The sequence below is a fragment of the Crinia signifera genome, chromosome 8 (assembly GCF_055691185.1).
Source record: "Crinia signifera chromosome 8, ASM5569118v1, whole genome shotgun sequence".
In the NCBI taxonomy this organism is placed as follows: Eukaryota; Metazoa; Chordata; class Amphibia; order Anura; family Myobatrachidae; genus Crinia; species Crinia signifera.
The window spans coordinates 49,865,490-49,878,244 of record NC_139224.1 but is presented as its reverse complement, the minus strand read 5'-3'; the positions used below and the strand labels follow the sequence as shown (position 1 = coordinate 49,878,244).

At 46.0% G+C, this 12,755-nt stretch overlaps 1 protein-coding gene across 3 annotated transcripts in view; it reads left to right on the top strand.

Moving 5' to 3' along the window:
- Positions 1-12,755, top strand: part of PFKFB4 (6-phosphofructo-2-kinase/fructose-2,6-biphosphatase 4) — an 84,611-nt gene that overhangs the window by 21,658 nt on the left and 50,198 nt on the right. The gene's annotated exons all lie outside the window — the stretch shown is intronic.

Sequence of the window (12,755 nt, the reverse complement as noted above, 5' to 3'; positions counted from 1 at the left end):
TATTCTGGTTGGAGCGTCCGGGCCGTACGCGTACGTCCCGGGGCTTTTCACGATCTGCGCATGTGCAGATACGCTAATGCGCCGGCGCGAACACTCCACAACGCTTACGGCCGGGGTCTCAACGTGCGAAAAAACCTGTACGCGAGTGTACGGGTAATGGGGCGGCATAGGGGCGTGTTGATGGGAGCGGCCGAAATAATGAGGGAAAATGGGCGTAAATATGGGCGTACACGGGGGTGTGCACCAAAAATGAGCGGTGCTACTACCGCACGATCGACTAAGGCACCGTTCATTTCGGACACCAAACAGGCGGCCGCCAACCGCCAGCTCAAACCACCCCTACAGATACCGCATGCCAGCGTGCGCCTGAGTTGGCTAATTAACGCTGATTACTACTCAAACACATACACCTGAATGTAATAAGCAATGCTGCAGTCTATTAACTCCAAACCATGATTTCACTGCCTGCAAGCCACACATACAGCACGCAAACACATTGGAAGCTTATGTTTCTATACTTCTCCACATTTAAAGGTTTGTTTAATTTAAGGTAAGAATCTTTTTATACGCTAAGGTAGGTATTTGCTAAACAGTTAGACACATTCACTACGTGCTTTCATAGACTTTACGCAGTAGCACACTCAATCTACACAAGTCGACATGTGTCAACGTGTTCACTCTAATACTAACATAGGTTTTGTATTTAGGATACAATAACATAAACCACATCTAACACCTACAAAGGATGTTTCAGCAATGTTTGAAGCCCATGACCACTATTTTCCACACAATCTTTGTATAGTACCCAAAATAATGACCTGTACGGTACTTCTTTACTTTCACGGCGCCACTCTAGATAGGACAGATAGGATACTAGATAGGATACGATTTGTATGCGATTTGACATAAGATATCGCATAAGATATAGGATAGGACAGATAGGATACTAGATAGGATACGATTTGTATGCGATTTGACATAAGATATCGCATAAGATATAGGATAAGATTTACTATCCATTTCATTACCCCACTATCCACTAGGGCGTGGAGTGAGAATAGAATAGTGTGGCGAGCGCAGCGAGCCACCGAGCCCGAAGCGTGGCGAGCGCAGCGAGCCCCGCGAGGGGACACGGATGTTGTTTGAAAGCAAGTCCCCAATATCGCATGCCATTTGCATGCAATTCCATAAAATACATTCCGTGTCCCCTCGCGGGGCTCGCTGCGCTCGCCACGCTTCGGGCTCGGTGGCTCGCTGCGCTCGCCACACTATTCTATTCTCACTCCACGCCCTAGTGGATAGTGGGGTAATGAAATGGATAGTAAATCTTATCCTATATCTTATGCGATATCTTATGTCAAATCGCATACAAATCGTATCCTATCCTATCTGTCCTATCTGTCCTATCTGTCCTATCTGTCCTATCTGTCCTATCTGTCCTATCTAGTGGCGCCGTGAAAGTAAAGAAGTACCACCTGTACCACTATCTCATCTGCTATCATTTGGATTTGACTACACTCTGGATGTAAGATGCCACCAATCACATTATTGCACTCTCATCTCTCTAACAAAGGATTCCTACATCTGCTTATGACACTGTAAAATCATATATATTTAAAAAGTTATGCATGTTTGTTCACAAGCTAATTGATCATGTTTGGCCCATTCACACATCTTTTTTTAGGGAGGACACATATGCATTCCTACACAAATGTACCTTTTCACCCTTGTTTGTCTGCCTCACCCACTCCATGAGGAAAGCATTGTTCTGGACCTGCTTTTACCTACTACTGTAGGAGCTACCTCACCTGCACACAAACTGCTTTCTCACCTATTAAGTTGCTCTGCACATGTGCTGACACAAACTAATTAGCAGGGAAAAGTTGGATAGGAACATGGGAATGGCCATGGAGAGGGTTACACATGTGAAACCTCGACCACACTTCCACAAATGTTCAAAAATACCCTGGTCAGTAAGTACACATAAATCTAGTATTTGTTTCACACAAGAAATGACACATACCACAATTTAGATTTAATTTGTAAAATAAATTTATTTGCTGTTCAGCATCACAGCTTGACACTTTAATGTGAGAAATCAAATAAACAAATAAAATAGACACACAAATAATAAAACAGCCAGAACAAGAGGTTGCATATCTCCAAACATGTGTTACCCTGCAAATGCAATGGTGAAAGAAATGGGGACACCAGAATACATACTGCAACAACCAGGGTGAATACTAAGCAAGATACACACCACCAAAAAAAAAAATCCTGCATTTGTAGAGGTCAAAATACGAACTTTCATGCCCATGGCACGCAAATGGATCGATGGGCAACTCAGGAAGCGGATGTCCAGTGCAATTTAAACCTTTGGCCTCCAACCACAGAGGAAGTGAACCAGGTCTCATTTGGGCCCTTTTTTGCCCCTTTTAGATGGGGCCTTGGGGACAGGGGCCTTTGGCTCAGCTGGCTTTCGGCGTCTTCCCCTAGTCGACACAGGAGGGTCAGCCGAGGTGGAAGGTTGGGGAGCAGCTTGGGGTGGGGCAGCAGGTGGGGGATTGTCCCTTAGGGACCTGGCGGTGGACAGCTGCTCCGCAATAAGTTCATTCTGGCGGCTGAGGTGTTGGCCAATGCTTAGCATGCCAGCCGCCAGAGTTTCATTAATGCGGTTCAAGGCCTCAACCTGCAGCTTGTTTGTGGCCTTCCACTCCGCCAGAAAATCCGCCACCTGCTGCTGACGGATCACAGCATCCACCCCTTGCTGCTCGATCCTGTCCAGTATCACCAGCATGCTCTGATCCCATGTCTCCTGTGGCTGGGGCTGGGGGCGACGTCTTGGTGGAGGCTGGACCACTTGCTCCACCTGTGGCTCTGCAGAGGAAGATGCTGCCGGTACATCCTGGCTTTCTGCTTCTGCTAGGATAAGAATTGAAAACAATGTCACCATCACATACGCAATAAAAAATATCTTTCTAAATACAATGCATTACTGTGACTTACCATCAAAAGCAGCATCAAAGACCTCCGCCGGGAGCTCACTGTCCATATTGGAGATCCCCCTGATCTCCCCCACATCGATCACGTCACAGGAGTCCAGCTCCAGGGGGGTATACTCCAAATGGTCAGGCATAGGACCTCTCCCGGTGGACATGCTGTGGTTGTACCGGTCAGTCATCTTCCTCTTCAGTGCACTTTTGAAGTCAGTCCACCTACAAGTTTAAAAATACAAATATCACCATGAGATATGTGCACCACTGTGCTACGTGTAGGGTTACCACCTAGTCCCTTTAATTCCGGACACATGTTACTTACACAGGTTCTGTGGCAGTTTAAAATTAGGTGAAGTGGAGTCTTGAAGTCAGCCAGCCACAGAACCTGTGTAATTAATATGTGTCCGGAATTAAAGGGACTATGTGGTACCCCTAGCTACGTGACATTTCCTAGTGTGGGTGATCTTATGTTTTTTTGCCATATGTGTCCCACACACACATTCATGTCTCAATTAGTAGGCATTTCAGTGTCTCATCTCATTCATTAGGCCACTAAATGCACATACATACATCACTATGCAGAAATGACATCATCCATGGCCAAATTAGGCACCTCCACCTGGTGTGAAACTACACATTCCACCATAGCTTGACAATGTGGTTATTATGGAGTAATTTAACTATGGAATGGCATACTGGGATGTGTAGTTTCTCACCAGCTACATGTGCACAGTTTGCTCATTCTTGTTTCAGTAGCATCATATGGAACATGTTACAACAACTCTTTCAAAAACACACTTTCTCTTGTCCCATCACATACTTCACATGAGCAGAACTGTGCCCATAACCTCACATCACACCAATGGTGCATGTTTCATATATCAATGTGGGTTATTAGACATGGTTGTGTTCACATGTGACATTGAAGTGTAGCACTATCTACAAACACACCTTTCTATTAGTCTCAAAACATACATGTAACATATGTACACACATATGACATTATCAGGGGGACAAAGACCAGTGCAATTTTTCAGCAGTCTCCAGCAGGAACTGAGGCCCTTATTCTAGTTCACTCTTTCTGCCCAAATATTTCTTTGATGGACAAAACCATGTGCACTGCAGGTGAGGCAGGTGTAAAACCCCACCCAAATCTGATTATCTCTGCACAAGTAACACCTGCCTCACCTGCAGTGCACATGGTTTTGTCCATCTAAGAAATATTTGGCCAGAAAGAGTGAACTAGAATAAGGGCCTCAGTTACTGCTGGAGACTGCTGAAAAATTGCCCTGACAAACACACTAACCTTTTCTTCACCGCGTCCCAAGTTCTGACCACTGGTGACACCTGGTTCACTTCCTCTGTGATCTTGTCCCAAAGGTTTCTCCTTGCACTGGCACCCAACTTCCTGGTTGCCAATTCAATCCATTCGCGTGCCCTGGGCACTAGAATTCGCATTTCGGCCTCTACAAATGCAGGGTTTCTCTTTCTGGTGGTGGTATCCTGCTCAGTCCTCACCCTAGATGTTGCAGCCTGTTTTCTGGTGGCCCCAGTTCTCTCACCATGCACCTGCTGGGTCACACCTGTTTGGAGAGATGCAACCTCTTGTTCTGGCTGGTTGCTTGGCCCTTGTGGAGCTGGTGGAGGTTCACCAGGGCCTGTTACTGAGGAGCCCGCTTGATCTTGCAGGCTACTCCTCTCTTGGGCCCTCCTTCTCCGCTCCTGTTCCCTCTTGTTCAGTGCATCAAGCAGGGATTGTGCTGTAGCTCTCTGCAGAGCGTCCTCAGCTGCGGAATCGTCTAAGTCAGACATGTTTGCAGCAATTGTGGGCTGCATCTGACTGAATATTTATATGTTAATCTCCCGCCACGAACAAGGGGGCGTATATTTTTTCCCGCAAGGTAGATGCAAATTTACGCCGATATTTCCCTCCGATAATTGCCGCTTAAATTACGCAGGTCTCAATGCACCTGATCAATCACCCGTATATGCATATACACAGGTTGTGGAGCATTGTGGGCTACATCGTGAAATGTGTGCACCTGTCATTCCAATGATGAGTGTTGTCAGCTGGTATCTGTTGGAGTTCGTGTATGCCTTGTGAGTCACATTTCAAAACATCACGTTACAATGCTTTCCTTACATATGTAATGTGTATGAAATTGTCATACAGCAACATGTCGCATTCTGGCCCTTTAAGCAGCGTAGTTATAAGTAGAGGGTTGCGTGTATTATTTTCCGCACACTGTAAATACAGTACTCCTCTCCATGGATATCGGTGTATCGTGCCCCCTTTAAGCAGCGTAGTTATAAGTAGAGGGTTGCGTGTATTATTTTCCGCACACTGTAAATACAGTACTCCTCTCCATGGATATCGGTGTATCGTGCCCCCTTTAAGCAGCGTAGTTATAAGTAGAGGGTTGCGTGTATTATTTTCCGCACACTGTAAATACAGTACTTCTCTCTTCATTGAATGCATGCTGTTGGTTGTGGTGTGTGTATATCGGAACGGTCCGCGTAAGTTTCTATTCGCATCCAGTTTGTTAATGAAAGAAGGATTAATAAAGTTAATACCAAACAAACAATTTTTTACACCAATCAGCAAGCACCAAAAGTGATATATGTACCTGCAATTAATAACTACGCCATTGCCACCATGACTTCAACCAGGGCTAGGGCGTTTTCTACCCAGGAGCTATTGGCCTTGGTTGAGGTCATGGACCGCCGCCTGGGGCCCAGGGGCCCTTATGTGGCAAATAGGGAAAAGCGGCGGGCATACAATGCTGCCCGCCGGCTAATTTTCGCCAGGACCGGCGTGGATAGGAGCCTGGCTCAACTGGAGCGGCGCTGGTCGGACCTGCGCCGGCGGCAGCCAGTGTTGCTCTGCACACTTCGCCGCCATATTGCCCGATGTAAGTTTTTATTTACTAGTATGCCTGCGTTATTTTGCAAATGTTTTCTGTACTTTTTATAAATGTGTCCCTGAGTATGTGGGTGTATATGGGGTGTATATGGGGTGTATATGGGGTGTATAGGGGGTGTATATGGGGTGTATAGGGGGTGTATATGGGGTGTATAGGGGGTGTATAGGGGGTGTATAGGGGGTGTATATGGGGTGTATATGGGGTGTATATGGGGGTGTATATGGGTGTATAAGGGGGGTATATGGGTGTATATGGGGTGTATATGGGGTGTATAGGGGGGGTATATGGGTGTATAGGGGGTGTATAGGGGGTGTATATGGGGGTGTATATGGGTGTATAAGGGGGGTATATGGGTGTATATGGGTGTATAGGGGGTGTATAGGGGGTTTTTAAGTAGTTGATCAGTTTTTGGGTGTAGGATATCAAATAGTTTGCATGATAAATGTCTGAAATTTCACAGCAATGATAATTTTGAAGGTTATGAGCATGACTAATGTGAATTTTTCTTTCCCCCTTTTTTATGAAACCCAATCTTCGATTTCTATGCCATCAACATGAACATTTCAGCACGGGCAAGGGCACGCATTGAAGCCCGGGAGCAGGCAGCCCGGGAGCAGCCGGAAGAGGAGGAGGAGGAAGAGGAGGAGGAGGAAGAGGAGGAGGAGGAGGAGAAGAAAGAGGAGGAGGAAGAGGAGGAAGAGGAGGAGGAGGAGAAGAAAGAGGAGGAGGAAGAGGAGGAGGAGGAAGAAGAGGAGGAGGAAGAAGAGGAGGAGGAAGAAGAGGAGACACTGGGTGCAGTTTGGACCCACACAATTTCCCCATCCCCTTCCCCCTCCACAACCCCCACCCCCTCCACAACCTCCCCCTCCACAACCCCCCCCCCTCCACAACCCCCCCCCCCTCCACAACCCCCACCCCCTCCACAACCCCCCCCCTCCCCAACCCCCACCCCCCCCCCCTCCCCACCCCATTTCCAACCCCCCTACACCTCTCCACCACCCACCCCCAAACCTCTCCACTCCCCACTCACACCCACTACCTCGGTCCAAACTCCAGGACCATCCCCCTTGCTCGTGACCCCCCCAACCACTGCACAGCCAACCAGCGGCGACCAGGATGGCTCAAGTAGCCGTAAGTAAATAATGTGTCTAATGTTGACCTACACATTTCTACACATAAACAATCACAACAACCACATATGTGTATCCAACATCAACATTAGTTGCAACATATCACTGCAGGCCGACCATGAGGTGTGTCCTGTCCTTCTCCAGGAACAAGGCTCCCCTTGGTGGTTTTTTTGAGTGTGGCCATGCCTCACCCCTTGAATAATTGACATAACAGTACATCCAATGAGATATCCGACATTAGTGGTGTGGTAGTTATGTGGCTCCAGGTGTTGGGTAACTCCAGTTCCCAGCATGATGTGCAACACAGGGCCGGATTATAATGGAGGCGCAAGGGGTCAGTGCCCCTGGGCCCCCCTCTAGCTAGGGGCCCCCTGTGGTTGTCATGTATTTTTTAAAAAGAAAATGTTTAAGTTATGTTTTTTTTTTTTTAGCTAAATGTTTTGTGCATGGGTGGGGTAGTGCTGCAGCTTCACCTATCTGCCAATGTGAAAATGATTTATGGTGCTGAGCATCGGGAGCCAAGGCACACTGATTGCACAAGTGTGCAGTGCATTTCTGGGAGTTGACTAAGTCCCATGACACTTTGCACCAGAGGACAGAGGCTGAGAAGTTTGTGCTGAGCTCTGATTGGTGGAGCTCATTACATGCTTCTCAGGTCCATGGAGAACAGCAGCAGCAGCTTAGTCATAGGAGGGTTTTTAATCAGAGGCAGCACTAGGACTGTGAGGTCTCCTCCAGAGTAAGGGGCAGAGGGACAAACACAGGCTTTTCATGTGGTGTGTGTATATATATATATATGGTGTCTATTATTATTCCGAGTGCCGCCAACCCCCTGTCTATATATATATATATATATATATATATATATATATATATATATATATATCCCCTGCAGGTAACCATTGACCAAGTTTATTCTGCCTTTACTCTATGTTTTGACAGTATAATATTCGCCCATGCAGTGTGCGGCCAGTAATGACAAGTGCAAGGGGGCCCCCCGCTCTAAAGTACCCCGGGCCCCCCAAAGGCTTAATCTGCCACTGGTGCAACTTAAATGTAGAGATTGTTTTGGTAATAGTGTGTGAGGCCATGCGGATGCATGCTTTACAAACATAGCTGTAGGCCTATAATTTGTACAGCAATGTCCTAAATTTAAAATACTAAGGAGTGCTTAAGCCACAACAATGTCATAACCCTTAAATAGCACAGGCTAATTGTGAGGTTAGAGGACAGTCCCCCAAAACCAAAGTACCAATTGGGATACAGCATACATTCATTGATGAAGGAGTAATTGAATTAATGTTATTTACTATGTACAGTATGTGTGTGTTAACATATTTTTTTTTAGTACTGTGTTTACAGCAGACCCATCTTCAATGTAGTTTCTAAATGTATGTGGCCTTCACACATAACTCTGAACTTTTTATTATGTACAAATACAACAAACATTTGTGTATGTTATATATTAATTTTTTGTTTTATCCCTTCATTACAGACACTGAACAGCAGCAGGAGGAGGTGGCAGCCCTAATGCGGGAGATCATGATGACCCTCCTGTACCTCCAGCTCCTTTTTGGCCTTCTGGAGGCCCGCCTTTAATTTTTTATTTATCCCCCCCCCTTTTTATTTTTGTATAAAATAAAAGTTTGATTACAGTTCGAAATTGCCTGTGTTTTTAATAATAAATATGTTAGAGGGCGTGTAAGGGTAGGTACATACAGATGTGTACTGTAAGTTATACTTGTAATTTGAGGTGAGGGGTAATGATTGATGTGTGAATGTGTGTGTTTTTGAGTAAAATAACACATAGTGAAAATGCATGAATGTTTAATGTTGTTCGATTAAAACATCACACATAACATCAGGGTAGGTATACATGTTACACATTTTGGACAAAGTAATTACGGACATAATTTAGTACATATACAGAAACACCAACATAACTTGATTTAAAAGTAACAGCAATATGGGGACACATAGATAGTGATTAAAATGCCACATTAGAACATAACAAATATACATGTAATGTGGGTTCAAATGTAGTTTTATTAGGTCTTTATTAAGGTAGACAATTGAGTTAATAGAAAACAATAATTGAATAACAAATAGATTAATTAATCAATTGTCAGATTAGTAGTTGAGAGGCAAGATTTGCAGGTCCATATATGTGAAGGGTATGCCAGCGTGCACGGACGTACGCTCACTCTCACGAGCGGTGACATAAGCTGAGTTTTCCATTGAAAACAATAGGGACCCGTCCGTGCAAACTGGCGTACGCTCAGATCTCCGCAAGAAGTCGGTGGGGAGACGGAGGAAAGACGGCCGTAAGCGGCGCCGTACGCTCAGTTGTACGCCTGTTGTCGGAGTGCAAGGGCTGAGCCGTCCGCGTACGTTGCCGTACGCTCATTTGTACGCCACTCCCCTTCTACGGTATTTCTGGCCGTACGTAAGCGGCTGATTTGTGGGTGGACTTAACCCTAACGGCCGCGTACGGCTAGCGTGCGGTAATGGCGAACGTACGCACGTTTGGCCGCTCCGACCAGAATAAGGCCCTGTGTGTGGTGTTGTTGCAGAGAACAGTAAAGTGTTGGGAGAATGTCACTTGCATTTGCATAAAATGACCACAAGATGGCGAAAGAGGACTATTATAAATAACGTAAATAAATACTGAGGGCATGCAATTATTAACAAGCTCCAAATGTGTAAAAAAAATATGCTGCGTTTCAAATATCTTTTTGCTGAAATGGCGACGATATGCAGTTCTGAATCAGGCTCTTAGTAAAATGGAAGCACAAGTGAGTTTATGGTTTTTTGTTTTTTTATGTGATCTGAATGTCCTACCATTATCAGAATAACATCATATTAGCTGCAAAAAGAAATTAGGTTTCATCCTAAAGTATTTAAAAGTAAAGACAGAGACAGATGTGGAACATTGGTTAGTTAGACCCTAATTAGGTCAACAGTCCATAGGTTCCATACAGTCCACATGGCATACATTGACCGGGTCAAAAGATTGAAACGGACATTTGGTCAACAAGGAAAGGGAAGACAAACAAAATGTTGATGTAGTCAAGTTCCAGGTGGACTTGGTGGCACAAAAAGGAGAATACAGTTTGTGGGTGCCATTACCCTTTTAAGCTACATGTAACTCTAATTAGTGTACCATGTCCCCTTGCATTGCACCAGGCAGTGTGGCTCGCTCTGCTATTACTGCGCTTGGCACAGGTTACTATTCCCTATTGTAGTCCACGTGATGGTACTGGATGAGAGCTGAAAAAAAAAATGTCGGGCACATGTGTGTCATCCATTGTCATGACTGTATTCAGACAGAGAAGAAGACCCGGAAATTTTCAGACTCCAGGCAGGTAGACCCGGATCTAAATTTCTTGGGCTTCGACCCTGGAATTTACAGGGTTTTTCTCACGTCTTAATTAAAAATAAAAACGTGTCGCTGTCTGTCTGTAAGGGTGCGACCCGTGTTTTTTGCTCAGGTTACAGAAAACGGCTCTGATTGGGTGACCTGGTGGGGCACTGGCTGATTGGCTGAGCAGTGGGTCTCTTTGATTGGCTGAGCGGGCGTGGCACTGGTGCTGGCATCTGAGGTAATAAGGGAGCTGCAGATAAGAGAGCATGGCACACTGGAAGGCGCACTGATCAAGGCACACGCATGCCCGCATGCATGCAGTGCTCAAGCATGGCGCACTAAGCAAAGCGCAGCTCATCCATTGTCATGATGACCATTTGAACCTGACGACCTTTTACATGTTGACTATTGACTATGTCAACCTATTGACCATGTTGACATATTGCATGTCAACTATATGGGGTCAACCTGTTGACCTTTACAGGGTTGACCTACAGTATCATCTGGATACCTGCAGGGGCTATAAATGTATCGTACTCCTGCAATGTGTTACTCTGACGGTATAGCAGCCACTTCTGCTGTCAGAAATGAAGGGGCTGCTGTAGATATTAGAGATATGTAGTATCCGTGTTAGACTCATGCAAATCTAATTATTTGCAGCTAGCCGGGGGGAGGATGGGGGGGGGGGAGTATGAATTCAATGCTGAGAAATGCCTGGAAGGGTTATGGGGCCCATTTATTAAGGTTTCTAAATAAATGTCCCACATTAAGTTTCTATGGGGGACGTGATGCTGCCCGATGTATCAATATCGGGCAGCATCGCATATGGTCCCAAGGCTACCGCCATTCTGGGATGGTGGTAGCCCATTCTAAGTACCGCACAGCTTGGTGTGATCGGCAGGGGGTCAGCGCAGACCACGCATGTGCAACCCCCCCCCACCCAGGACCCGGCTGGTTGCGTTGCAGGGACAGGATCCTTTTGGAGCACCTGTCCCTGCATGTGTAGGTGGTTACATATTACATTGTATATGCAATCCTTATTAAATGGGCCCCTTTATGTTTAGAGTCAGGGGCGGAGTTTTCAGACAGCTGAAGGACTGACTGGACGAGATCGCTCTGTCGCGGAAACAGCGGTGTGTGTGGGTGGGGTCCCTGTGATGCTGCCCCACCATGTATTCGGTGGGGCAGCATCACAAGGACTCAGTAAGCTGCAGAGACGTCACCCCCAATGTCTATGTAAACAGTCAATAGGTCGACATACACCAGGTCAATATGGACAAAAGGTGGACATGCACTAGGTCAGTGATGGCTAACCTCGATACTCCAGCTGTTGTTGAACTACACGTCCCAGCATGCCCTGCATCAGTTTAAGCATGGTCAAATAGTAAAACTGATACAGGGCATGCTGGGATGTATAGTTCAACAACAGCTGGAGTGTCAGAGTTAGCTATCACTGCACTAGGATTACGCCCATTAAACATTGTCATACTCTGCTATGCCCGTTACATATTCTGTCGTAATGACAATTACACATTATGGCACACACTGTAATGCCTCTTACACATTATACTACACACCATAATTCCCATTACACATAATGGCATACACTGAAAGTTCTCAGCAGCATGTCAGCACAGTGGGGGGCAGCGTAAGGGCATACAGTGCCACAGACAAAAATGTCAGGGTGCATTTTGAGGTTTTAAAAACCTGCAAAAGAAACTTATGCTGGGTACACACCAGGACGACTAGGGCACGATTCTGTCAATTTAGATCCAATTCCGACCGGTTGTATGCAGATTGTATGTACTATCGTGTGTTTTTGACATTTATTTGATCCGATTCCGATCAAATGCGCGTTCACGCCGCTCGTTTGGTCGCATCTTTGGTCCTACGTGCTGCAGGTAGGATCTGTCAATCCCAGGCCGACCGACCGTCAATCGTATGCAGATCGTGAGTGTTTTTTGCCGCCTCCGTCGTCCGTCCGTCGGTGCGTCCGTCGTTTGATCCAGCCTATTTGAGTGGCATTTCCTAAACACTCCCCCGGCGCCATGTTTTTCCACATAGCAAACAGCGCTGGCGCAGCAGTTGGACTCTCCTTCTTGTCTCATCTCCCAGAACAACAACCTGGTATGTTTGCACTCCCAATGCTCTTCTATGCATGCCCACTGTTGCCACCAATGTATATAGTGTGTATAAAGCACTGGTTTGGCAACCGTGCACCCGACCATGTCACTGTTTTTTTTGGGTGGGCCCCATGTCTGTGTGTATACATATAACCAATGTCCACCATTGCAGTATTCCAAGCACTCCTCTCTGCTAGGCCCCATTCACCTGTGTGTGT